At 53.4% G+C, this 23874-nt stretch overlaps 1 protein-coding gene and 1 long non-coding RNA gene across 3 annotated transcripts in view; one reads left to right on the forward strand and one right to left on the reverse strand.

Annotated features, from left to right (window-relative positions):
* Positions 1-23874, forward strand: part of PHACTR3 (phosphatase and actin regulator 3) — a 210133-nt gene that overhangs the window by 53343 nt on the left and 132916 nt on the right. The gene's annotated exons all lie outside the window — the stretch shown is intronic.
* On the reverse strand, positions 21614-23686 carry LOC112674206 (uncharacterized). Its single transcript, XR_003145319.3, has 3 exons — positions 23472-23686; positions 22551-22663; positions 21614-21797 (listed from the first exon to the last, which is right to left on the reverse strand). It is a non-coding gene; the product is annotated as an uncharacterized LOC112674206 (long non-coding RNA).

Genomic DNA, 23874 nt, shown 5'->3' on the forward strand with positions numbered 1-23874 from the left:
AGGGAGAGCTCTCGGTATGCACTTGCACTGAGGAGGTGTTCAGTGAAAAGCCAATGATGACATCATGAGTGGCCATGAGATTTCTTAGCATTCTAGGTCTCAAACTATTTTTTTTTAAAGCAACCAAAGGTGGAGTTAATTACCGATCACCTGGGGATGCAAAGTAATTAGGGCTGCTTTCCTTATTGCCTAATTCAAACTCAGGATGTAGCTTCCAAATTGAGAGCATCTGACCCATGGACGAGCTGCCTTGGGAATCTTCTTTTTCTTTCTTTTTTGTTTTGTTTTGTTTTTTCTTTTTTTTATGATTATAATTTTTTTTGAGAGATAGCACACATGTGCATGTGAGCCAGGGGGTGGGGTGGGGAGGGGCAGAGGGGCAGAGAGAGAGAGAAAACTAAGCAGGCTCCACACCCAGTGCAGAGCCTGACACCAGGCTCAATCTCAGGACCATGCCTTGAGCTGAAATCAAGAGTCCGGCTCAACTGACTGAGCCACCCAGGCACCCCGAAATTTTCTTTAGATTTTTTTTTTGGTATCAACTTTACTGAAATATAGCCCATATTATATGATAAAATTTACCATATGATAAAATCCGTACCTATTTACCTATTGAAAACATACTGTGCCGTGGTTTTCATAATTCACAGAATTGTGCAGCCATCACCATAATCAGTTTTAGAACCCCCATCTTCCCCCAGAAAAGGAGCCTTGGGCCCATTAGGAATCACTCCCCACCCCCTCCTCCAGCTCCCACCAGCCACCAATTTGCTGTCTCTGTAGATTTTCCTTCTTTGCACATTTCATGTGAATGGAATCATGCCATACATGGCCATTATGACTGGCTTCTTTTGTGTGGCCTAATGATTTTGAGGCTCATCCGTGAGTAGCGTGTATCAGAGCTTCGTTCCTTTTTTGTGGCTAAATAATATTCCACGGTATGGATGGACCACATTTTGTTTATCCATTCATCAGCTGATGAATATTTGAGTTGTTCCTGTTCACTTTTTCAACCTGAATTGCCTTTCACGACATTCTCGTGTTGATACCTGCCTCCATTGGAGGGTTCATTAGTCCATCTCTTTATCTGTCCACAAACACCTACTGAGTACCTCGTACGTTCTGAGTGTATGAGTCCCTTGCCATCTCAGGAGGGTGTGTTCTGTGACCAGTGAATGACCAGTGTGTGATATGTCAGGGGGCAGGGAGTGCCAGGAGGTCAGCCAAGCCCAGCAAGGACAAGGCGAGTGGCAAGGCCTGTTTCAGATGTGGTTGTCAGGGCAGGTCCCCTCTCAGGAGGGTGTGAGCAAAGCCCTGGATCTCACTGATCTGGGTCAAGTTCAGAGATGCATACATAGCCTTCCCAGAGCTGGAGATTGGCCAGGAATTTTGAGTCAAAAGACCCTTTTTTCCCTGTGAAACAGCCTCCCGTGTGGTCCAGCACCACGTATCCTCAACACTTTCAGTGTAGAGACACGGTTTCCACCATGCCTCCCTGTTCTCTCTGCACTTGGCCTTCTCAGGAGAGGGGAAGTGCTGGAGCAGGCATTTTCCATGTTTCCATCCTGGACAGCTGGTGGTCAGTATGCATACTGACCCTCGACAGCACGGGTGCTGGTACCTATAACCTGTGGTACATGCCAGCTTCCATTGTGGTTAGATGTTTATGGGTCCATAGTCCAGGATGGTCTTGTGGTTTCTATCTCCAGAATATCTCCCAGATGTGCCCAGGTGTTCCCATCCTCACCATACCTCGCTGGCTGGACCCACATGCTCCTTGCACCTGCACAAGTACAATGGCATCCCTCCTGTTCTTCTTTGTAGACTCACGTGTTTGCTCCCAAGCTGGAGGCTGGAGATGTACTGTGTGTGCCCATGTGCTCTCTTCTGAGTGACCTTGAGGGGCTGCCCCAATACCCATCAGCTCCTCCCTTGGTCCAGGGAAAGAGAACATTTGGTCCGTGGAGAGCCACGTGGTTCTCCTTCTGCTTATTCTGAGCTTTCTCCCTCTTTTAGCTTTCCTTCCCAGCATGGAAAATCATGGGAGCCAACTGGAAGAGATTTCCAGAATATTTGGCCTTCCATATGTGGCTTCCTTCGCCCAGGCAAGTGGGAGACTTGACCATCCATATGTTTCATGATAAGGGCCAGGGGGCAGCTCCATGCTTGGTGAGCCTCCCCTCTCCTGGCCAGGGAAAGTAAAACACAGGATCACACTTTCCCCGAAGCTATCATACTTTCTCCTTTCTCTTTTAAGCCTGGATTGGAAGCCACCAGATCTAGAAGCAGCCCACAAAGGTGGCTTGGTCCTGTTCTTCTCTAAATCTGGTAGAAGCTAAGGTAGAAACCCAAGGTTTAAAACAGGAAGCCCATGGGCCAACGTTAGCCTATAGACTTGCTTGATTTGGCCTGAACACTGTGTGTTTATGTGTGTGTGTGTATGTGTGTGTTTAATGGAATGAACATTGAAAAGTTGAGGGATTTTCAATATATAGAAATCCATTGTATTTCTATACACTAATAAAGAAGTAGCTGAAAGAGAAATTAATAAAATAATCCCATTAACAGCTACATCAAAAATAATAAAATATGTAGGAATAAATGTAACCAAAGGGGTGGAAGGCCTGTATTCTGAAAAGTGTAAAATACTGATGAAAGAAATAGAAGATGACACTGACAAGTGGAAAAATAGTCCCTGCTCATGGATTGGAGGAGCAAATATTGTTAAATGTCCATACTACCTTATGGATAAGTGGAATCCTTATCAAAATACTAACTACACTTTTTTACAGAACTAACACAAATCATCCTAAGATTTATTTGGAACCACAAAAGTCTCCGAAGAGCCAAAGCAACCCTGAAAAAGAAGAACAAAACTAGAGGTATCACAGTCCCAGATTTGAAGATACACTACAAAGCTGTTGTAAATAAGACAGGATGGTACTGGCATAAAAATAGACACATAGATCAACGGAACAGATAGAGAGCCCAGAAGTAAACCCCATAATTATGTGGTCAATTAATCTTCCACGGAGGAGGCTAGACTATGCAATGGGGGAAAAGACAGTCTCTTCAACAAATGGTGCTGGGGAAACTGGACAACCAAGTGCAAAAGCATGAAACTTGACCCTTTCTTAGATTATGCACAAAAATAAACTCAAAATGGGTGAAGGGCCTAAACATGAGACCTGACATCATACAAATCTGAGAAGAGAGAACAGGCAGTAATTTCTCTGACATTGACCATAGCAACCTCTTTCTAGACATGTCTCCTGAGGCATGTCTAGAGGGAAACAAAAGTAAAAATAAACTTTTGGGACTACATCAAAATAAAAAGCTTCTACACGGCGAAGGAAACCATCAACAAAACTGAAAAAGCAACCTAGTGAATGGGAGAAGATATTTGCAAATGACATATCAGATAAAGGGCTAGTGTCCAAAGTATATGAAGAACTTATAAGACTCAACATCAAGAAACCCCAAATAATCCAATTAAAAGTGGATAGAAGACATGAGCAGACAATTTTTCCAGAGAAGACATCCAGATGGTCAACAGACGCATGAAAAGATGCTCCACATCATTCATCATCAGGGAAATACAAATCAAAACCACACTGAGGTATCACCTCACACCTGTCAGAATGGCTAAAATTAACAGCACAAGAAACACCAGGTTTTGAGGAGGATGTGGAGAAAGGGGAACCCGCGTGCGCTGTTGGTGGGAATGCAAACTGGTGCAGTCACTTGGGAGGACAGAATGGGGTGCCTCCAAAAATTAAAAGTAGAATTGCCATATGATCCAGTAATTCCACTGCTCGGTATCTACCCAGAGAATATGAATACAGCCAGGTGGAGAAGACATATGCAGCCCTGTGTTTAACGCAGCATTTTTTATAGAAGCAGCCCATGTTCATTGCCTAATGAATGGATAAAGAAGTTGTGGTGTATATACGAAGGGAATATTACTCGGCCATGAAAAAGAAAGAGATCTTGCCATTTGCACTGACATGGATGGGTCTAGAGAGAATCATGCTAAGTAAAATAAGTCAGAGAAAGACACACACCGTATGATTTTGCTCATATGTGGAATTTAGGAAACAAAACAAATGAGCAAAGCAGAAAAAAGAGAGAGTTAAACTCGGAAACAGGGAACGTACTGCTGGTCACCAGACGGGAGGTGGGTGGGGGCTGGGGGAAGAGGTGATGGGATGAAGGGGGGCACCTGTCGTGACGAGCGCCGGGCGATGTGTGCAAGCGCTGAATCTCTATACTGTGCACCTGCAACTAATGTTAGACTGTGCTGAGTGACTGAAATTAAAATTGAAAGAAAGGAAAGAAAGAAAAACAGTTTCAGTATTTCACCTAAACATCTGGATTTTCTGGCTTGGTCTGTAAACCTCAGCGCTCTGGCATTGCTGGGCTGCCAGACTGTCCGTTCCATAAAGACTAGGTTTCTGTTTTGTTCCCTGCTTTGTTTTCTTTGCTGAGAGTCCTACTTGGAGGGGCCGGTGGGTAAATACAGAAGGAAAAACAGCCGAGTGCTGTCGGCCTGCCTCGGGCAGGACCCGTCCTACCTGCGGTTGGGAGGAGCACTTACCTGCGTGGAGCACTCACACCTGGCCACTGTTCCTTGCCTGGCCTTTTAGTCTGAACAGGGTCCTCCAGACCACGGCTCTAGATGCTTCCTGAAATTCCGCGTGAGCAAGCCCAGACGCTGTGGCTGTGGGCACGGCCTTCATGAGTGACCACGTCTGGGCGGGGGTCGGGCGGGCGTCACTTGCTGCCATTGGCCAGGGGAGCGCCCACGGCGGAAAGTGATCGGGAAGACGGGATGTGTTCCAGGGGCCAGTAATGCTCCTCTTGTTACCTGTTTTCCAGTGGAAAGAAGTCTGAGACCCCAGCGAGAGGCAAAGGCCACCCCCCCCCACCTCTGACACCCTGGTGTCTCCACCGGCAGCGGCTTTGGCGCATCCAGAGGCATTTGGGGTCGTCACAGCCGGGGGGGGGGGCAGCTCTGTCGGCACAGACCGGGGCAGCCCCGGGCGCTGCTGAGCGCCGTCTGACCCACGGGGCAGCCCCGCTGCAGAGACCCGCACGGCCCCCGTGTCCGTGGTGCTCGGACTGAGAAGCTGCGCTCAGCTTCATCACTGTGGGCACCCGCTGCCTCAGTTTCCCATCCCTAAAGTGGAGGCGATAATAACACCCGCCTGTCTGGGGCTGTGAACGAGGTGCCCTCACGCGGGGTCAGGAGCGGAGTCCTGATCTGGGAGCAGTGGTCCTGGGCCGGGGCGCCCGATGCTCTGTGCGTGTTAGTGTGACCGCAGGCATCCTGCGTGCCCTTCTGGTCCCTCTGGCTCACCTAGACTTCGGGACAGCGATGGGGCACCTTCTGGGATGTGAGCATTGAGTGGACCTTGCCCGGACTCGGTGCGTGGAACCAATGGCGTGTGAGCAGCCCACACCGCCTCTCTTCTCTGTGGGCACGACTGTGCACTTTGGAATCTAGCTCCCTCCCGGCCTCCCCACCCTCTGCCATCCGGTTCCTCAGCCATGTGTGGAGGAGGTCTGCCCTCTGACCCACACGCCCCAGAGGATGCAGGGGGTTTGCTGGGGTAGATGGACACCAGGGCGGCTCTCCGTTAGTGGGGAGACAGGTGGAGGCCCGTGGGGGCTTCCAGGCGACAGGTGAGCGTGGCTCAGTCTGGGCTGGAGTCAGAGGGGTTGGGGTGGAAGAGAAAGGGAGACTCTGGAGGAGGAGCTGGGGTGAGTTGCTGATAGATGGGCTATGTCTGTTCCAGTGAATTGTGAGGTATCTGGGGGCAGGAGGGCACCCCACTTCACGTGTGGCTCCTGACACCCGAGTCAATATGGTATATGGATTTCAATAAACTTGGAGCTCTCGGGGTGTCTTTCTGGGACAACCCTAATCCGTTTGTCTTCTCAGGGTTCGTGTGTTACAGTGGCAGGAATGTCCGAAGGCGGGGTCCAGTAACCCCGCCCCCCCCACCTGCTGCCTCCTGAGCTGCCTCTGGTCTCAGTTTCCCCCTCTGTGGGATGGGGAGAGTTCCTCCATCCCTGGCCTCTTGCGAGGATTCAGACGACCTGATATCGGCAGTTCCTGGCAGTAGATGGGCTCGTGAAATACAGGTGGGGGGAGTCTGGCAATGGATCATCCTCATGGAAACTAGCCCCAGGGTGCCGACTGCCTCCGGGGAGGCTGGCACTGTGCTGAGGGAGTTTCTGTGGTTAACCACGCGTGACTCAGTGACCTGGCTGGGGAAGAAGGCTTTGGGTTCTCTTGCACCTGCTCACAGCCAGTTCTGGGGCTCAGCATGGGACAAGGGCTCAGTTGGCTTGGAGGGGCCCCTGGGGAGCGAAGGCACCTGGAATGGACCCCTGGAATTCTACTCCCCGGGATCAGGACTTGCTCCAGGCTTTGTTTGGAACTTGTGTCTGAGCTGGGGCAGTGACTCAGTTTCCCTGGGTGCTGTTGTTTTAGAGCCACAGAGGGTCACACTCAGGCTCAGAGTCAGAGGTAGTGTCTGTGACCCTCCCCAGCCACCTCCTAATGAGTGGCCTTGGGCCGCTCACTCTACCTCTCTGAGCCTCAGTTTCCCCACCAGACAGAGGGATCATAGAAGTGCCTGCCCTTGGGACTCCCGTGCGTGAGGGTGAGGTCAGGTAGGGCTGCAAGGCCTCTGCACGGGGCCTGGCAGAGAGACCACGCTGTTCCAGAGGCCTGGAAGCCCTGTGCTGCCTCTAGAAACACCTTGAGCGGGAGGTGAGGGAAAGCAACCAGGTTAAACCTCCGCCGTCTGCCCTCAGCTGGGGTCTCGGTCCTCTGCTCTCCCTCCCCCTGGAAGGGGCAGAGATGGGCTGCCAGCCTCAGTGGTAAGTGCGCAGCAGCTCCCAGGCAAGATGGAGTAGAGGTGTCATCAGCAGGGCAAGTTCTCTTTTCTAAAAGGCAAGAGCAACCTATCATTGGCTCCTGGAATTAGAGGTTTCCAAAAAGACCCTAAATGTGGAATAACTCTGGAAAAATGTTCAGGGTTCACATGCTCACCCAGGGACAGTTCAGAGGGGACCTGGCTCTCCCAGGAGTCCTGCCCTCAGGATTGCCTTCCTCCGCCCTCTGGAACCCCCTCCCCCAGCTCCTTTGCTGTGCGATGGCACTCCGCATACCTCAGCTCAGCTCAGCTCACCCGGCCTGGGGAGCGTGCCCTTGCACAGGTGGGTGAGCAGAAGTGCACAGGGGAGTGATGCCCGGCTGCAGCGTGTGGCCGCAGAGCCCGGCCCCTCTCCTGGGCAGGAAGTGTCTGGACCCCTCTGGGTGAGAGCTCCACTCATCCGCCCTGGGCCTGGGCTCAGTTCTTCATGGCCCTACTGCCCACTTTGCAGATGAGAACACTGAGGCCCAGAGGAGCGAATCCCAAGTTCACACAGTCATGCAGTTCCTGATTCAGACCCACAGCTGCCTTTCTGTAGCCCAGAGGTTCTCAACAGGGCAGCTCTGCCCCCAGGGGACATGGGTGATGTCTGGAGACACTTTGGTTGTCACCGTGGGGTGGGGGGTGCTCCTGGCATCTAGTGGGGAGAGACCAGGGAGGCCGCCTAGCATCCTATGACAGTGCACGGGCCGGGCCCACAGCAGAGAAGCATGTGGCCCCAGGCAGCAGTGGGGCTGAGCTTGGGAAACCCTGCCCTGGGCCCCTTCTCACTGGCGTCCCACAGCTCTGAATCCCGTCCTCGGCCGTGGTCCCTGGGGCTTGGCTCTGGGCAGCCTCCCTGGTCTAAGACTGCAGCAGCTGGCTCCCGACTTTGCACAGCCGAGGTGCCCTCTCCCCAAGGTCAATGTGGCAGCGCCAGGGCCCGGGGACAAGGGAGAGGTTCGCCATACCCAGTGGCCCTTGCCTGAGGCCAGGAGAGGTTGCTGGCACGGTGGGTTTTGTAGGTGGGATTTCAGACTGTGGTTTGGCGATTTTGCCAGGCTCCGGCCCGCTGCTGGCCTGAGCGGTGTCCTGCCAGCGCTGGGTGACACATCGTGGCACTGAGCAGAGCGGGGGCTTGGTGGGGGCTGGGGCCTGGTGCGTGGTCCCCTGAGCTGGCTCCTCAGCCCCGAGCGGCCCTCTTCACCCCACCCCAAGCCCGTACTCCTGCAATGTCTATATTTAAAAATGTTTACAGATAATAACGGTGTTCAGCCCCAAAAGGCAGACAGGAGCTTGCTGACAATTGCAGTGTCGTGCCGGGCTGGGGGTTGGAGGTTCTTTGGGAGCTGAGCTCGTCCTGAGTGCTGCGGGGGCTCTCTGCCAAGCCCTACCTCCAGGAGAGGTTTAGGGGGACAGGATCCAGGAGCCCGCAGGGAGACGGAGTTTCCTGGGAGGATGAGGACTGTAGTTCAGCCCCGTTCTTTGACCATAAGGTAAGTGGAGTGCTCCCAGACATGCGGGGGAGGGAGAGCGGTGGGCATCTCTTGGCAGGGTGGGGGGTTCAGGGGCTCTAAAAGTCCAAGGCTTTGCAAGCGTTAGCAGCAGCAGGGGCAGCCGGAGAATGGCACTGTTGGCGCCCTTGAATCAAATGTCCATGTCTGGAGTCTGGGCTGAGGGATGGGTGCTGTCCGCTCCCCCCCCCCAAAAAAAACCCCAAGTCCTCTCCATGCCTCTGGTGGAGCAGGCCAGCGTTTGCTGGCAGCCCCGGATCCGCTACAAAGCCCCGCTCTTTTGTTTCCACGTGAATGTTATTTTGACCCTATTCCTTCTGGGCTAAAAATAAAAATTCCACCTGGATGCCTTTTCATCTCCAGCCTGTAAGAAAATTTCCAGGAAATAATAGATTGTCCCCGATGTGCATTTTGACAGCACGGGGTGGGGGTTCTTTTTTTTTTTTTTTTTTTTTTTGGGGTGGGGGTTCTATTCGAAAGCCGGGGTTTCGTAAAAATTTAAAGTAGGGGAGGTTTCCGACGTCGGAGATTGAAACCTTCATTTCGTGTTTGGAATAAACGCTGCTGCTGGAGCAGGAGTCCGTGTCCCTGTGGGATCCCCACCGGGGAGGACTCCTGGCTGGGAGGCAGGAGGTGGGGAGGAGCACGCGTTTTTTGCTTTTCTGTCATTTTTACGTTTAGTATCCTTTGTGGGTTCGGGATTCTGAAAAAAAAAACCCGGCTTGCAAGTGAGGTTGGCTGTTTGGAGCTGCGGCTGCAGAGGGGGATGGGGGAACCGATTCCAAGTGTTAATACGGGTCGCGCAAAGTTCCTGGAAGCAAAATTGGTTCCCGATGGCACCCCGCTGTGCTGCTCAGCTGCAAGTTTTTGGACTCCGAGGGAAATGAAGTCCCGGGGACTCCCGGAGAGGGCAGTTAGTTGCCAGCCTGCAGAGCCCCCCTCCCCCGAAATGCTTGCTCTGTTCCTGGGGGCCGGGGTGGGGGAGGTGGAGGGTGGCGTAGGGAGGCAGGGTGGTAATTTAGCATTTGCGTGGCGGTGGTGCTGAGTCCCGGGCATGCTGCTCTGCAAGGATGAATTAGGGAATTATGCACATGCATAATGATGGCACCACTTCCAAACTCTAAGAATAACCCAGTCAGCAGAAAAACAGCCTGCTTGAAGTTCATTCAGAAATCGTCAGGGGTCCACCGTTTGCTGGGGCGGAGGAGCAGGGCGACGTTGTCCCGGAGCCGTCTCAGCTGTCACTTAGGTGCCACCCTCCGCAGAAGCAACCACGGCCAGCGAGACCTGCTGTTTCACCTCCCGGCTTTTAGGGGCCGAGCTAAAGGAACAAGGCACAGTGGAGTCGCCGGTTTCTGTCCACCCCCCCCCCCCCCCCCCCGCCGTTAGTGTCCCTCCCCGAGCCACACCCATCAGCAGCACAGCACTTCGCAGGCCTCTCTCTACGCGCAAGGGCTAGAGACGTGTCTGTGGGGTTTTTCGTTTGGATTTGTTTTTGGTGTAGACTCTTCGGTTGCGGAGCAGTTGACCTGCATTATCGACCCGCGACCCGTGTCTCACGGCGTCTTTAATGACATCGCCGTTACATAACGCAATAGCTCTGCTCGCGGGGTGACTGTTCATATCGTGTACGCTCAGAACATTCTATTTTTAAACCATCAAGTATCCTCCTCAGGAGCAACCTGCTCACTCCTGCCTCCCTTGGAGCCCTGCGCTTTGCCCCCACGGTGTCGTGGGCACGAGGGCACATGACATATGGACGGAGCAGCTCCTTCCTCCTGCCCGGGGCCTCTCGGGGCCTGAGGAGGGGCTGGAGGCCGTGTCTCTCTGGTCCTGGCGCTGATGAACCAGAGCCCTCCGTGCTCAGCCTTGTGGTGCTATTTTTAGCTCTGTTTCTTCATTGCATCTTGACATAATTTGACATGTCACAGCTGAATCCCATGTTTTTGCAGAGGTTCCTGGGTTCTGCATCTGTGGTTGGTGGGGCGGAAATAGTCTTTGCCAGAGCGTATCGCGCGGTTATTACTCGGGCAGGAAGTTCAGATATTCCCAATTCACTTCGAAAGGTACATACAAAATAAAACCCGTCCTTTCATTTTATTTCTATGCTATTTCCCTGGTGGAGGGAGCACCTGACCGGAGGGACCATTCTTCCAGTTGCTCTCAGGGTGTGAGAACCTGCCTTCGAATCCCCAGGAGGGGAGGTGGGGGTGGGGGTGGATGGTCACACCAGTGACTGCAGGATCCACCTGCAGAGCTTCTGGTTCTGCTGGCCCGGAGTGGGTGTGAGAATGTGCATTTCTATTTTATTTTATTTTATTTTATTTTATTTTTTTATTTTATTTCATCATTTCATTTCATTTCATTTTAGAATTTGCATTTCTAACAGGTTCAAAGGTGATGCTGCTGGTCAGGTGCTGCTCAGAATCACTGATGCAGATCCCAGGGCAGGGTCAGTAAATATTTAGGGGCTGCAAGATGCCTCGGTCTGGGGAAGGCAAGCCAATTTAAGAAATACTCAGACAGCAGAGCAGGAGATTTTTATTGGTTGTATATCCTGTCCATGTGGTTGGAGGTGAACGTGACGGGGAAATAAATCAAAGTTTGGATGAAAACTTTATTTACTAAAGGGGCTGGGATTTGGGAGTGAGGGGAGTGTTCTCATAGTTGTGTTAGCTGTGATCCTATTACTTTAGGGGGATGAACCACTTGCAGGCAGAGCGTCTGCTTTAGCATCCTCTGAGATGGCCTGGCCCTGCCCACTGTCCGTAACAGGTGCGTGTGTGAACATAGGAGGCACATACAGCAAACCACTAATAATTGCTCCACCTGGGCTGCTCATTATACTATTCTTAATTCTTTTCTGCAAGTTCAAACATCATATTAACACGCCGAGAACAGTCATAGGGCTTGGGACGCAGCTGTGCTTTCCCGTGTGTGCATAAAGCGGCTGAGTCAAGACAACGTGTGTTAGAGCAAAGCGGCTCTGGGTGTAGTGGGCACATGGGGGGGGGCACACACGCAGCTCTGACACATGGTTGGTCGCTGTCGCAGTTCATCCCAGGAACATGATTATGCACCTGGCCCACATCTCTTTGGGGATGTCTGACCAGTACCGCTATCAAGTCCTCTCCTGGGGTGGGGTTAAAAGCATGCTAATTCTCACCTGATACATAAGCTCCCGACTTCTGTGGTTTCTCCGTGAATCAACCCCCACCTGTTAACAGGAGAACCCCATAAACGGAGGGCCCGAGGCACCTGCCTCAACCTGCCTGGGGACAAAGATGGGGATAGAGTACCAGCTAGAGAGCTGTGCCGGAGCTGCAGCTGCAGGGCTCACATCCGGGGGAAAAGCGCGTCCGGGGTCTGGGTGTGTGGGAGATGGGGTGCCAGCCCTGGGCCGTGGGTGTCGCCGGCACCAGGCCACTTCACAGGAAGCTCTCACGCCTGCCTTCCTCCTGCCTCCTTCTCTCCTTGTTTTTTCTTTTTTCCACATGGGCTCTGCTACAAGCAAATGGCACAATAGAAATTGGGTGGTGTTAAATTCGCCTTTTGGAAATAGAACGTTTCATCTGTTCTTCCCAGCAGCGCTTCACCGTGTGAGCACGTGCTGCCCAGCTGCCCCCCACCTGGGCCTGGGGGGCAGGTCCCATCATTGCTACCGTCTTACAGATGGGCAGAGTGAGGCTTAGGGGTGGGAGGGCCTTGCTCTCAATCCCATCTTGAGCCCACTGACCCTAAGCCCACTTTGTTCCCTGTGCTGTGGTGCAGAGAGTGGCGCTGGGCCCTGGCCGCCCACCCCTCCAGGTAGTGCTCACCCGGAGCTCGGAGGCAGGCCTCGGGCTTCCGCTCCCCGTGAGGAGCTGGTGGGTGCTCGGGCACGACAGCCCATCTCACTGCCCTTGGCTTCCCATCCTGGGTCCCCCCCCCCACCACCACCGCACGGCTTCCTCGTGGGGGGCTGTGGCTGAACCTATTGGGAGAAAGTTTCACCATGTGCAAGCTCTTGTTACTCCCTGGGCTTGTGGGCTGCTGTTGGGTTTGTAAATAACGTTTTATTGGAACACAAGCATACTCATGACGTATTGTCTACGACTGGATGTTGCAGAGAGAGTGTGCCAATCTCTGAATTTTCCTGGAGGGTATGTTTCTAGGCGGAGATTACGCACACGTACGCGCACACGCACAGGAAGGAAATGCAAGATGTTAATGGAAGAGTCTGGGTGCTTTGCGTATGATTGTTGATTGTACTTTTTCCCCTTACTTTTCTGAATGTTCGAAATTTCATAAAACATTGTGATAATGGTAGTTTGACCACCGCAGGCTCTCTCCAAAGGAATGTCACAGGGCTCTAGGCCCTGAACCATCAGCATTCGCCTTAGCAACTTGACAGTTAATCAACTGGGTAGATGATAGGAATCGATGAAAGCATTAATAGTCTGGCTGACATACTCAAGAGTCGAATATATATTTTGACAGACTGCTTGGGCGGCCAAGCCAGCATGGAGGACTGGGTTTTTTGTTTTGTTTTGTTTTTATTTATTTTTTTTAAACACACATTTATTATCTCACAGTTCTGGAGATTACAGATCCTAGAATCAAGGTGTCGGCAGGGCTGCATTCCTTCTGGAGGCCCCGGAGAAGAACCCGATTTCCTCCTTTCCAGCTTGTAGAGCTCCCCTGCATGCCTTAGCCTCTAGCCCCTTTGCCATTTTTTAAAAAATATTTTATTTATTTATTCATGAAAGACAGAGAGAGAGAGAGAGGCAGAGGGAGAAGCAGGCTCCATGCAGGGAGCCCGATGTGGGACTCGATCCCGGGACTCCAGGATCATGCCCTGGGCCAAAGGCAGATGCTCAACTGCTGAGCCACCCAGGCGTCCCCCCTTCATCATTTTCAAAGCCAGCAGTGCAGCATCTTCAAATCTCTCATCTGGCCTTTGATTCTTCTGTCACCTGCCCTTCTCTGACTGTCTACCTCCCTCTCACAAGCATCCTTGTTTTTTTGTTTTTTTGTTTTTAATGAAGTTTGATTTGCCAACATATAGTATAACACCCAGTGCTCATCCATCGAGTGCCCTCCTCAGCAGCGCGGAGGAGTTTAATGCTGAGGGGCTTCAAACACCCCGCTTAGATTCATGAAGCTCACTGCCAGGCCCCACAAGAAGTGGACGTGGGTGGGAATCAGGCCTCTGCACTGAGCTGGACCCAAGTCTTCTAGGTGCCTGGAGTGTGCGAGCCCTGTCCTGGTGACTGGGACAGGAGGAGCAAAGCAGACAGGATTGCCGGCCTCCCGGGGCCTGCACCCCGGTTGGGGAGACAAACAATAAGTAGTTCCCGTGCTTGTGGTAAGTGTTGTGGGAAATGCACAGGAGGAGGGCAGGTGCAGGAATCCTGAGTGCACCGAGGATTGAAATAGAGTGTCAGGGTGGGCGTCCCCGAGGAGGTGACGTTTGTGCAAGGCTTGGAAGGAGCCATGTGGATCTGGAGGGGGGAAGAGCTTCGGGGAAGGAGCTGCCAGTGTGGAGACCCCAGTGGGAGCCCACCGGAGGGTCTGGGACAGATAGCCATGGTGGCAGGAGACAGCCAGGGAGGTGGGGGGTGGGGGGTATGTGTGCCACCAGGACGGTGGCTTTAGCTCACAGTGTGCTGGGAGCCATGGCAGGGTTTCAGACTCAGAGACTCACCATCGACTCAGGATTAAGGGCCCCGGGCCTCCGCGTAGAGCCGCCAAGTGCAGAAGCGAGGGGCAGACTAGCCAGAGGTCACGGCGGCATCCCCGGGAGACCCGTGATGGCCCCGGGCGGGCGGCGGGCGCAGGTGAAGGTGCGAGGTGGGGCCGGTGGGAGTGGGCTCGGGGTGGGCAGGAAAGGGAGGGATGGGCGGGCGAGCTGCCCCTCGGGATTGGCCCTGCCCTCCCGGGGTGGGGGCTCCCTGCCCGGCCGGTGGAGCAGGACGGGCTTGTGAGAAGAGGGGGGTCCAGGCGCACCTGCGCAGCGTCGCCGCTCTGCTCCCCGAGGCGGTGGCGGGACGGGACCGAACACGCACCCGCGGCCCTCTCCTGCCTTCGTGGTTTGTCTGCCTCTCTTAGCAGCATAGTTGGTGACTGTTTTAATTCAAGTCTCCTTACTGTTGACCCAAAGTCATTTTTTTTTTTTTAACCTGAGCTCATTCTCAACGGCAGTCTTTGGTTAAGCCTTGAAGCGGAACGCTGGTGTCACTTGCATAACTCCACAACGGTGACGTCGGACCGTTTAGCTCGAACTAGACGTGACCTCCGCCAAGGTTCAAACACCCAGATCCACAAACGTCAGCAGGTGTCAGAATCATCGTAGCAGCCACCACCCACTCAGCTGGGTCCCTGAGGCCCCTAAAATCACCTCCTCAGCCCCAGGTCTACGCCTCGCCCTCGGGGAGGTGCTGCACAGTGTACAGAGTGAGGGGGCTTGGGGTCCAGCTTGACCCTCTGCTAGAAGTTGGGTTCACTTTGGGACCTTGTGTTTTCCGAAGTACGTTGGCAGACTGGAATTTGCAAGAACGCTGGGGGGCCGCGGCTCTTTATTCTAGAACAGATGTGGGGGACGGGATGGCAGCCTTGGAAAGAAAGGGTGGGGTTTGTCCCGAGTGATTCCAGAGGGCGAGCCGGGCTCTGTGGGGCGGGGACAGCCAGCGATCAACTCCCTGCGAGCACGCGCGTCCTCTCTGAGGCTTCTCCTTGGAGTTTGTATTTTTAAATTAAATAATCTGCCTCCTGACTCATCTCTTTCTTCTGGGGAGTTTCTTTTCCCCCCCGTGTTTCTCATGGTCTCTTTTTCACGTGACAGGCTTTCCTCAAGTGCCTGGTGAGCCACGGCTGACCTCTCCCGCTTGAGAACAAAGCGGCAGGGAGCTGTGCTCGCCCAGCGCAGGCGCTTCCAGGAGTGGGTTGGCTTCGGGGCGTCCTGGCCTGGCGCTGGCCTGTGTGCGCAGGGGCCTCGCAGTCCCGTTTGGTGGTGGCCCGGGCACGGGCCCAGGGGGCCCAGGGTGCTGTGCTGGAGGTGGAGGCTCTCCGTGGTATCTGCAGCGCGCCGCTGGCCGGTGGTGAGAGGGGAGCTCACTGTCCTGGGAAGTATGTAAACGGCATCAGGCCCCTCTCGGTGATAGGAGGCGCCTCTGAGGTTCTTCCTGTTGAACATTTGTACACTTTTGTTCCTGCGTCCTGTTCTGCAGGAATCCTGAGGCTTCCGCACCTTCTCTGGGCTGGGGGCGCCTGGTGACCGGGAGCTGCTGGTGGGGATCACATCGCCCCTGGCCCTGCTCGTGCATTTGGGGGACACACGGAAATGTGGAGTGGATGGAGGGGAGGGCGGAATCTGCCACAGAAGGCAAATTGCTCGAGTCCAGGCCCCGGAGCCCAGCGGGGCCCCCAGGGCAGCCCCCATGTCTTTGCTGCAGTGTCCTCTTTGGTTTTCCCTAGTCCCCTGAGTCCTGCCTGTGTGTCCGGGTCCCCCTGTTCTGTGACATCTCCACTCACCGCCTCCACCGCTGTCCCCAGCTCGGGGTGAGCTTTCTGGCTCCTCGGCTGCTGTGCTGCTGCACCTACTGCCCCTTGGCCCCTGGGCAACCACACAGCCTTCTGGTGGGTTCCCGCACCTGCCCTTGGCCTCTGTGGGCTGCCTTCTGCTCAGGCCTGGGGGAGGCTCTCCAAGTGTAAATCAGAGCTCGCCCCGTCCCTGCTTCCTCTTGCCCTTGAATGACATCCAGGCTCCATCACCAATGTCACCTTCCATCTCTGTGGTGCGGTGGCCACGTAGCCGGGGGTCGGGGGGGCATGGGCCTGGAGCCGCAGACCGTGGGGGTTTGAAGCCTGGCTCCTGGCGTGCTTGCTTGGTGGCCCGGATCCACATTTTCCTCACTTGTGACCGTGGCCCTGACCTTAACCACCCCGTAGGTGGTTCTGAGGATGAGCCAGTCCCCACGGCTGAGCTACACGTGGCCACCGCTGGGGTCTTCTGTCTCTTTCTCTCCCCACTGCGCTTGGTGCTCCGGCCGTGGTGACCCTTTCCTCACGCCCTTTGAACTTGTCAGATTGTTCCCATGGTTGCTCCTTCCCTTCCCTCACTAAGAGCACTTGTCACTTGGTTAAAGGTTAAATGTCACCTCCTCAGAGCAGCCCTCTCCAGCTCCCCATTTAAAGTGGGTCCCCGGGCAGCCCCGGTGGCGCAGCGGTTTAGCGCCGCCTGCAGCCCAGGGCGTGATCCTGGAGACCCGGGATCAAGTCCCACGTCGGGCTTCCTGCATGGAGCCTGCTTCTCCCTCTGCCTGTGTCTCTGCTTCTCTTTATCTCTCTCTGTGTCTCTCATGAATAAATAAAATAAAAAATCTTTAAAAAAACAAACAAACAAAAAAAATAAAGTGGGTCCCCTAGTCCCACACTCTACCGAAATCCGGGGTGCCTTTGCTGCTGTGTTGTGTTCCCAGCGACCAGAATTTGTCCGTCAGGTGGGCGGGGACCTTGCCTGCTGTTTCCTCCACTGGTGGCGCCTAGACCAGCAGGGTACCAGTCACTGAAGGAAGGCAGGAATGCGGGCATGAACCGTGGTGTGAGGGGCAGGGGGTGTGGGCTGCACCTCTACCCACCTCTTCCTCCGTGAGTGCCGCCCCTGCATTGGTCCCATGCTGGCCTCCAGGGCGGGAACACCTCATACCACCTGCTAGGTGGCTGGTTCACCGAGGCAGCCCAGTGTTAGGAATCGGGCAGAAAGGGGACGAGAAGAGGGCCAGGAGCCTACCTGCCGTGTGTGATGCTGACCCCTGCCATTCATTGGCCCACTTTATGTTATCTCTGGTCACCTGTGTCTCATCTGCAAAGTGGAGGCAATGATGGTCCCGAGGGTTGCGAGGAGGATTACGTGGGTCAGTTATACTTACAGGTCCAGGAATAGGGTCAGTGTCTGGCAGATGGTGATGGCTGTGTCAGTGGGAGCTGCTGTGATAGTGGCGGTGGTGGCAGTGTTGTTCTCGTGAAGATGGTGGTGGGGATGGTGGTGATGGCTGTGATGGTGATGGTGGGGCTGGTGATGATGGTGGTAGTGATGGTGTTGGTGTTGGTAGTGGTGGTGATGGTGGTGATGGTGGCAGTGACGATGGTGTAGGTGGTGGTTGTGATGTAGGTGGTGGCAGTGATGGTATTGATAGTGGTCGTGGTGATGCTGGTGATGGTGGTGGGAATGATGGTGGTGATGGTGGTAGTAGTGATGGTGAGGGTATGATGTGATGATGGTGGTGATGGTGGTGGTAGCAGTGATGATTGTTGGTAGTGGTGGTGATGGTGGTGACAATGGTGGTGATGATGGTGGTAGTGATGATGGTGGTAATGTAGGTGGTGGCAGTGATGGTATTGGTGGTAGTGATGATGGTGATGGTGGTGATGGTAGTGATGGTGGTGGTAGCAGTGATGGTGCTGTTGTTGGTAGTGGTGGTGATGGTGAGGGTGTGATGTGATGATGGTGGTGATGGTCATAGTGATGATGGTGGTAAAGTAGGTGGTGGCAGTGATGGTACTGGTGGTAGTGATGATGGTGATGGTGGTGATGGTGATGGTGGTGGGATTGACAGTGGTGATGGTGGTAGTGAGGTGGTGGTAGCAGTGATGGTGCTGTTGTTGGTAATGGTGGTGATGGTGGTAGTGATGATGGTGGTAATGTATGTGGTGGCAGTGATGGTATCGATGGTGGTAGTGCTGAGGATGATGTTGCTGGTGATGGTGGTGGCAGTGATGGTGGTGGTGGTGGTGATGGTGATGATGTTGCATAATCCATTTCAAAATGTGGAATAGAGCAGATTTCAACAAAGGACTCCAGAGCTAATGAGAGGAGAGCCAGGACACAGCAGGCACTTGCCAGGGAATGAATGAGCCCGTTCGCAGTGTCAGATGAATTTACGCTCGTGAACTTTACTGCAACTGAACTTTCCTGAGGCCAGTGTCATGATCCCTGTTTCCCAGAACGTGGACGCAGCCCCAGCAGGTACCAGAGATTTTCCAGCAGCGCACCTCACACCCTCGGTGGAGTAGGACCTGTTTTAAAATTCCCAATCTGCTACAAACTGGTACTTTCTTTAATGTGAAGAGAAGCACTGTGACACTTCACCCTGAAGGGGGGGGGGGCATAGATTGGTACCTGGGAACGAGCCTTACCTGGTTGCCATGGCTACACTCACTTTCCAGGTTGGTGGTGGTCCGGATGCCCTTTGAGCACCACTGTTCTCTGTGTAACTCAGATGGGGCTTTGATGTCACAGAATCCTGCGGTCAGATGCCTGGTCCCTTTTGAATTCTCTCCCAGGCTTCTGGTTGTTGAGTATCAAGGAGAAACTTTTAGTTTGTGGCTGGTGTGTCTTTGACCCCAAATGCTGGCTGATTTTCTTCTTCTAACGGGTGGAGAATAGCCAGAGGCATGCAGTCCAGCGCCAGAGTATAAAAAAATCACATTGACTTGTTTCAATTTATTGCATTTATTTTGTGGCCACTTAACATTTCTGGAAATTGATTCTGATTTTCTTATTAGAGCAGGGGTGCAAAGCTTCTTTAATGGATGTATTTAGGCGCACAAGCGAGTTGATTTAGAATATAGTAAATTCTCACGTAGCTGAGCATGCACGTATGACAAAAACCCATAAAAGTGGTACAAGAAAGATTCTTGGGAGGTTTTCGGAGGACTCCAGTGGAAGGCAGGGTAAGGGGAGTAGGAATAGACGGGATGGGAGTTGGGGGGTCTTTGGGGCTGTGTAGGCTTCTCCCCCTTTTCTCTGGTGGGACAGCATTGGGCACATGCTTCTCTCCATCCCAAACACCTGCTTTGTGAGAAGCCACGGGGAGACATTATTCTCGGTACCAGAGAAGCCTGCTTTGCTTCATTTGGGGGATGCGGAGAATGTTGTATCGGATCTTGCGTCTTTCTTCCCCGGGGTTGCTAGGAAGCCTGGCATCCCACTTCAAGTCAGACTTCAGGTCTCTGCACAGAATCCTTCAGTATGTGTTTTATGTATTTAAACCATAGAGTCATGTTCTTTTTTTTTTTTTTCCCACATATCTGTTTCATCTTTTGTTTTTTTTTTTAAACCACCACGGATATTTTTGTAAGCTATCTTACCTCCTTTCTGAAACATGGTGAGGGTAAAGAACAGACTCTGAATAAGTAAGTAAATAAGTCCTGATGACACCCTCTCCGCGGACCGCAGGGTCGGGGGCAGCTCTAGTTCCTGGGGCTGGTTGGAAGCGATCAGGCCCAGGATCAGGCCCAGGGAGCAGCGGAGCACAGCAGGCTGGGTGCCGTCACGATTGCTCCGAATGCCAGTTTCTGTTATTTAGTGGCGCTCGTGTCTCGGGCCTCTATTTAAGATACAACATAGATTTCTTCAAGGCACACATTTGCATTCTGTGTGGGCTGAAGAGCCTGGCTTCATTCTCTCTATATATACCCACACCATCCCATGGGTATTTTTAAATGCACGTTTTAAGAGCCAATTTTTTGTTTTTTATTTTTTGCAGGGTACAGGCTTATCATCGTGCCAGGGGGGTTGCCATGTGGGTTTGCCAGGGTTGAGGGCAAAGATGTTGACTTCTGGGCAGAGAGCTGCCAACCCTGGGGAGGGCGGAACTCAGTCCCTGCTGCTGTGCTGTGGCTGCTCGGAAGGCCCAGGGGTCCCCTGGCGAGAAGGGCAGCATGGGAGGAGTCAGATGGACTCAGATATGAGAGCCAGACGGCGTCGGCAGGGGCCTGGCCGAGTGGTTGAGGTCTGTGCTTCCCCCACACCTGTTGGATCTTTCAGGGTTTGATGGGGGTGCCGCCCACCCAGAACCCTGTGGGCCGAGGGCCCCACACCCTGTCCCCTCCCATCTGGTTGGCTTACATCCCAGGGTGCCCTGTGGGTTGGTTGGAGTCCTTCTCTGGCTGGTGAAATGAGATCGGAAAGCCCTACAGTTAGTCCGGCCTGGTCACTGGACACTGAGGGAGACCGAGGTTTGGGGGGGTCCCCAGCTGCAATCCCTCTCTGTCTGCAGTGTTCCCAGGGTACGATGCTGCTTCCCACCTGCCTGTTTGCCTCCTCACCCCACATCGCCACCAGTAGCCCTGCAGGCGGCAGACCCTCCCCCGAGCGCTTCTCAAATCCACCTGCTTCTCGTCACCTCCTGCCACCACCAGGGTCCAGGCCTCCTCATCTCTTGTCTGGGGGATGCAGCTGCATCCTGACCTCCTTCCCCCCACCAGCTTCCTCTGATAGGCCCATCTAATTGGGTTTCTGCTGGGTAATTGGAATGATCTTTTTAAGCCTCAGATCTCATGGCTTTGTTTCCAGCCCCTCCTCCTAGGTTCCCATCTTGCTCAGAATTCCTCAGGGGCTGCCCAGGACTTGCAAGATAAAAACACCCAAACTCCTCCCCGTGCCTGTCTGGCCTGCCTGCCCTGGCCCCTCCCTGCCCCTCTAGCCTCACGATGGCATGGCAGTCCTTCCAACCTCAGGACCTTGACACATGCTGCCACTGGTATGGGAGCTCTTAAAGACGTGAGCTTCACCGCATGACATGTGCAGACCTAGGACTTTGCCTGGCTGATCCTGCGCCCCCCTCCCATCCCGTCTAAGAACTACATCTTCTCCAGGACCCATCACATCTTCTTGGTCCTTTGGGACACCCGGAACCTACTGTCACTGTCTGAGTTGAGGTTCTGTTTGGTTCTCTCGCCCACTGGACTGTTGGCTCCGTGAAAGGCAGCCTCACCTACCTCGTGCCACCACATCCCAGGTCTTTAGCACTCTTCGGGGTACAGTCACGCGTGTAGAGTGGGGATGGACCTCGAGTGTTGTGAGGAGCCGTGTGCCTTACGGAGAGCTCGGAGGTCCAAGCAGGAAAGGTCTCTCTCCTCATTGTCCTCCTAGTAAACCTTTCTTCGTTCGGTTGCTGAAGCATCGTGTTGGGAGTGTTTTCAGATTTGGGGTCCTCAGGTAAGGGGACCGTCTTCAGTTCGCCGTTCCCAGAGCCCCTGCTCTTTGTATCCTAGAAGGTCTCTGTGCAACCGCTACTACTCCTACTGCTACTACTACTAATCAATATTTAACGGACTATCTGCTGTGTGTCATATACTGATGAAGACGAGCCATCAGAGGCCACCAGCAACATTCTGCAGTCAGGTAAAGTGAGTTTTATTGAACTTGCTGCAGTGTGGGGGGACATGCCATTCGGGGGCCTTTGTAGCTTCCTTGGGAGAAGGTGGCCTGGAAGGGGCTGCTTGTATGGTTTGGGCATGAGCTGGATGATTCTGGAAGGAACGCAGGAAGCGAGGGCCGGCTCTGGGTTGGATGTTGTCAAGAGAAGGAGGCCTGTGGGGTCCCCCGTTCAGGAGGTGGCAGGGCAAATCGGGGGCAGGAGGTCATGGGTAAGAGAGTGGGACTCGGCCACTGAAGCTGCCACGTGGCTGCCCGCGTGTCCCGGCGGTGGCCTCGCCTGCAGCCGGGACCCCCTCCCCTGGGTGTCTGCAGGGGTGACTCGTGCTCTGCTTGCTTCCGAACCATTTGTTTGTTTGCTTTTTCTATTTCTGAATGCTCATCTATTAGGGGCGTTTAGCTGTGCGTCTGAGATATGAGTTGCAAGTATTTTTCCTTGGTTTGATACTAGTCTTTTGACTGCTTAGAGTGATTTTTGTCATACACACATTTTCATTTTTATGTAGGTGACTTTATCAAGATGTTCTTTCGTTTATGGCGTCTGGGTTTCATAGCATAGTTAGAAAGGTCTTTTCCACCCCGAGATGGTGTCTTAAATGTTTTACTCTTCTTATGCTTTCATCCTTTGTATATTTAAAGCTCTGATAAAGCTGGAATTTATTTTCGTGTAAAATGTGAGGGATGGAGCCAACCTACTTTTATTCCCATTTGCCACCGATTTTCCTAACTCCACTTACTGAGTAATTTTGTCTCGTTGACATCAGTCTCTTCTTGCAACAACACCGCATTGTTTTAATTATCACTGTATTCTCTTAGTAAGAGAGAAATCTGTGGTTCCTCTCATCCCTTATTCCTCTTTATGTTTTTTTTTTCCTGTTTTTTTTTTCCCCCATTTAAATTTTAGCTTACCTACTGTAGGTCTCCCGAATCCCCGGATCACATTAGCAGGATTGTAGACGTGTGGGAACTGCCGGATTCGAACCTGGAGGGATGCTTGCAGCCTTTGGCGTAGCTCTCGTTTGCTAGAGGGAACACGGTGATTTATGGGGGCGATGGTGAGTGGTGTTGGTGACAAACCAGGCAGGCCCCACATTTGGGCTGCTCGCCCCCGACCCCACTCCCCAGCCTGGACCTTCCAGCTCCAAAGCTGGTCTCGCCTGCTGCTCAGGGGATGCCTCATCAGCAGGTGGCCTCGTGTTCTGCCTTTGATTTATTTATTTATTTATTTATTTTTTAAATTTTTATTTATTTATGATAGTCACAGAGAGAGAGAGGCAGAGACATAGGCAGAGGGAGAAGCAGGCTCCATGCACCGGGAGCCCGACGTGGGATTCGATCCCGGGTCTCCAGGATCGCGCCCTGGGCCAAAGGCAGGCGCTAAACCGCTGCGCCACCCAGGGATCCCTCTGCCTTTGATTTAAATTGGCCCTTCTGGGGGCTCCTGGGTGGCCCAGCGGTTGAGCGCCCGCCTTCGGCTCAGGGCATCACCCCGGGGTCCCGGGATCGAGTCCCACATCGGACTCCTCATGGGGAGCCTGCTTCTCCCTCTGCCTGTGTCTCTGCCTCTCTCTCTCTATCCCTCATGAATGAATAAATAAATAAAGTTAAAAAAATAAATTTGCCCTTTTAGGCTGAAGTACCACCTTCTGCTGTGTTGATTTGAGAGGAAAAGGACGGAACTAAGGAATTCAACTCTGATTTTCACTCTGCTGCTGGTGTTGTGAGCAAAATAACAACGTAGCCAATGCCGCTTCTTTGTTTTAGTGTTGGAAGCGAGCTCTATTAGAGGGGCTGGCTCCCCTGACCTTGTGGGAAAAATCTCACAAGTACCAGGCAAGGGAGCGGGTGGTGTGAAAGCGAGCCTGGCAAGCATCTACGCAGCAGGGCCACGGGACCGGAATCACAATAAATAGAAGTGGGTGAGAATCCAGAAGGTCACACGTGGCTCGGCGCCGAGGTGCCCTTGCTTGTGCTCGCTCTGAGTTAGCATCCGCGTATAAATAGCATCTGGCCAACTGCCCGTGATGATGTTGACTGTCCGTTGCCGGAGGCCTGGACTGCTGGCGTGGTCATGATTCCGTCATGGGCCTCTGTGACCTCGGGGAGGAGGAAGATAGGCAAGGACGGATTCCGCTGCTGTTAGCAGCTAATGGTTTTGGACAGCATGTCGGAGACCATCCTCTGCACGCTCCGCGGATTAAACCTTCACTCTTCCAACACCCCTGGAGGCAGG

The sequence above is a fragment of the Canis lupus genome, chromosome 24, assembly GCF_003254725.2.
Source record: "Canis lupus dingo isolate Sandy chromosome 24, ASM325472v2, whole genome shotgun sequence".
In the NCBI taxonomy this organism is placed as follows: domain Eukaryota; kingdom Metazoa; phylum Chordata; class Mammalia; order Carnivora; family Canidae; genus Canis; species Canis lupus.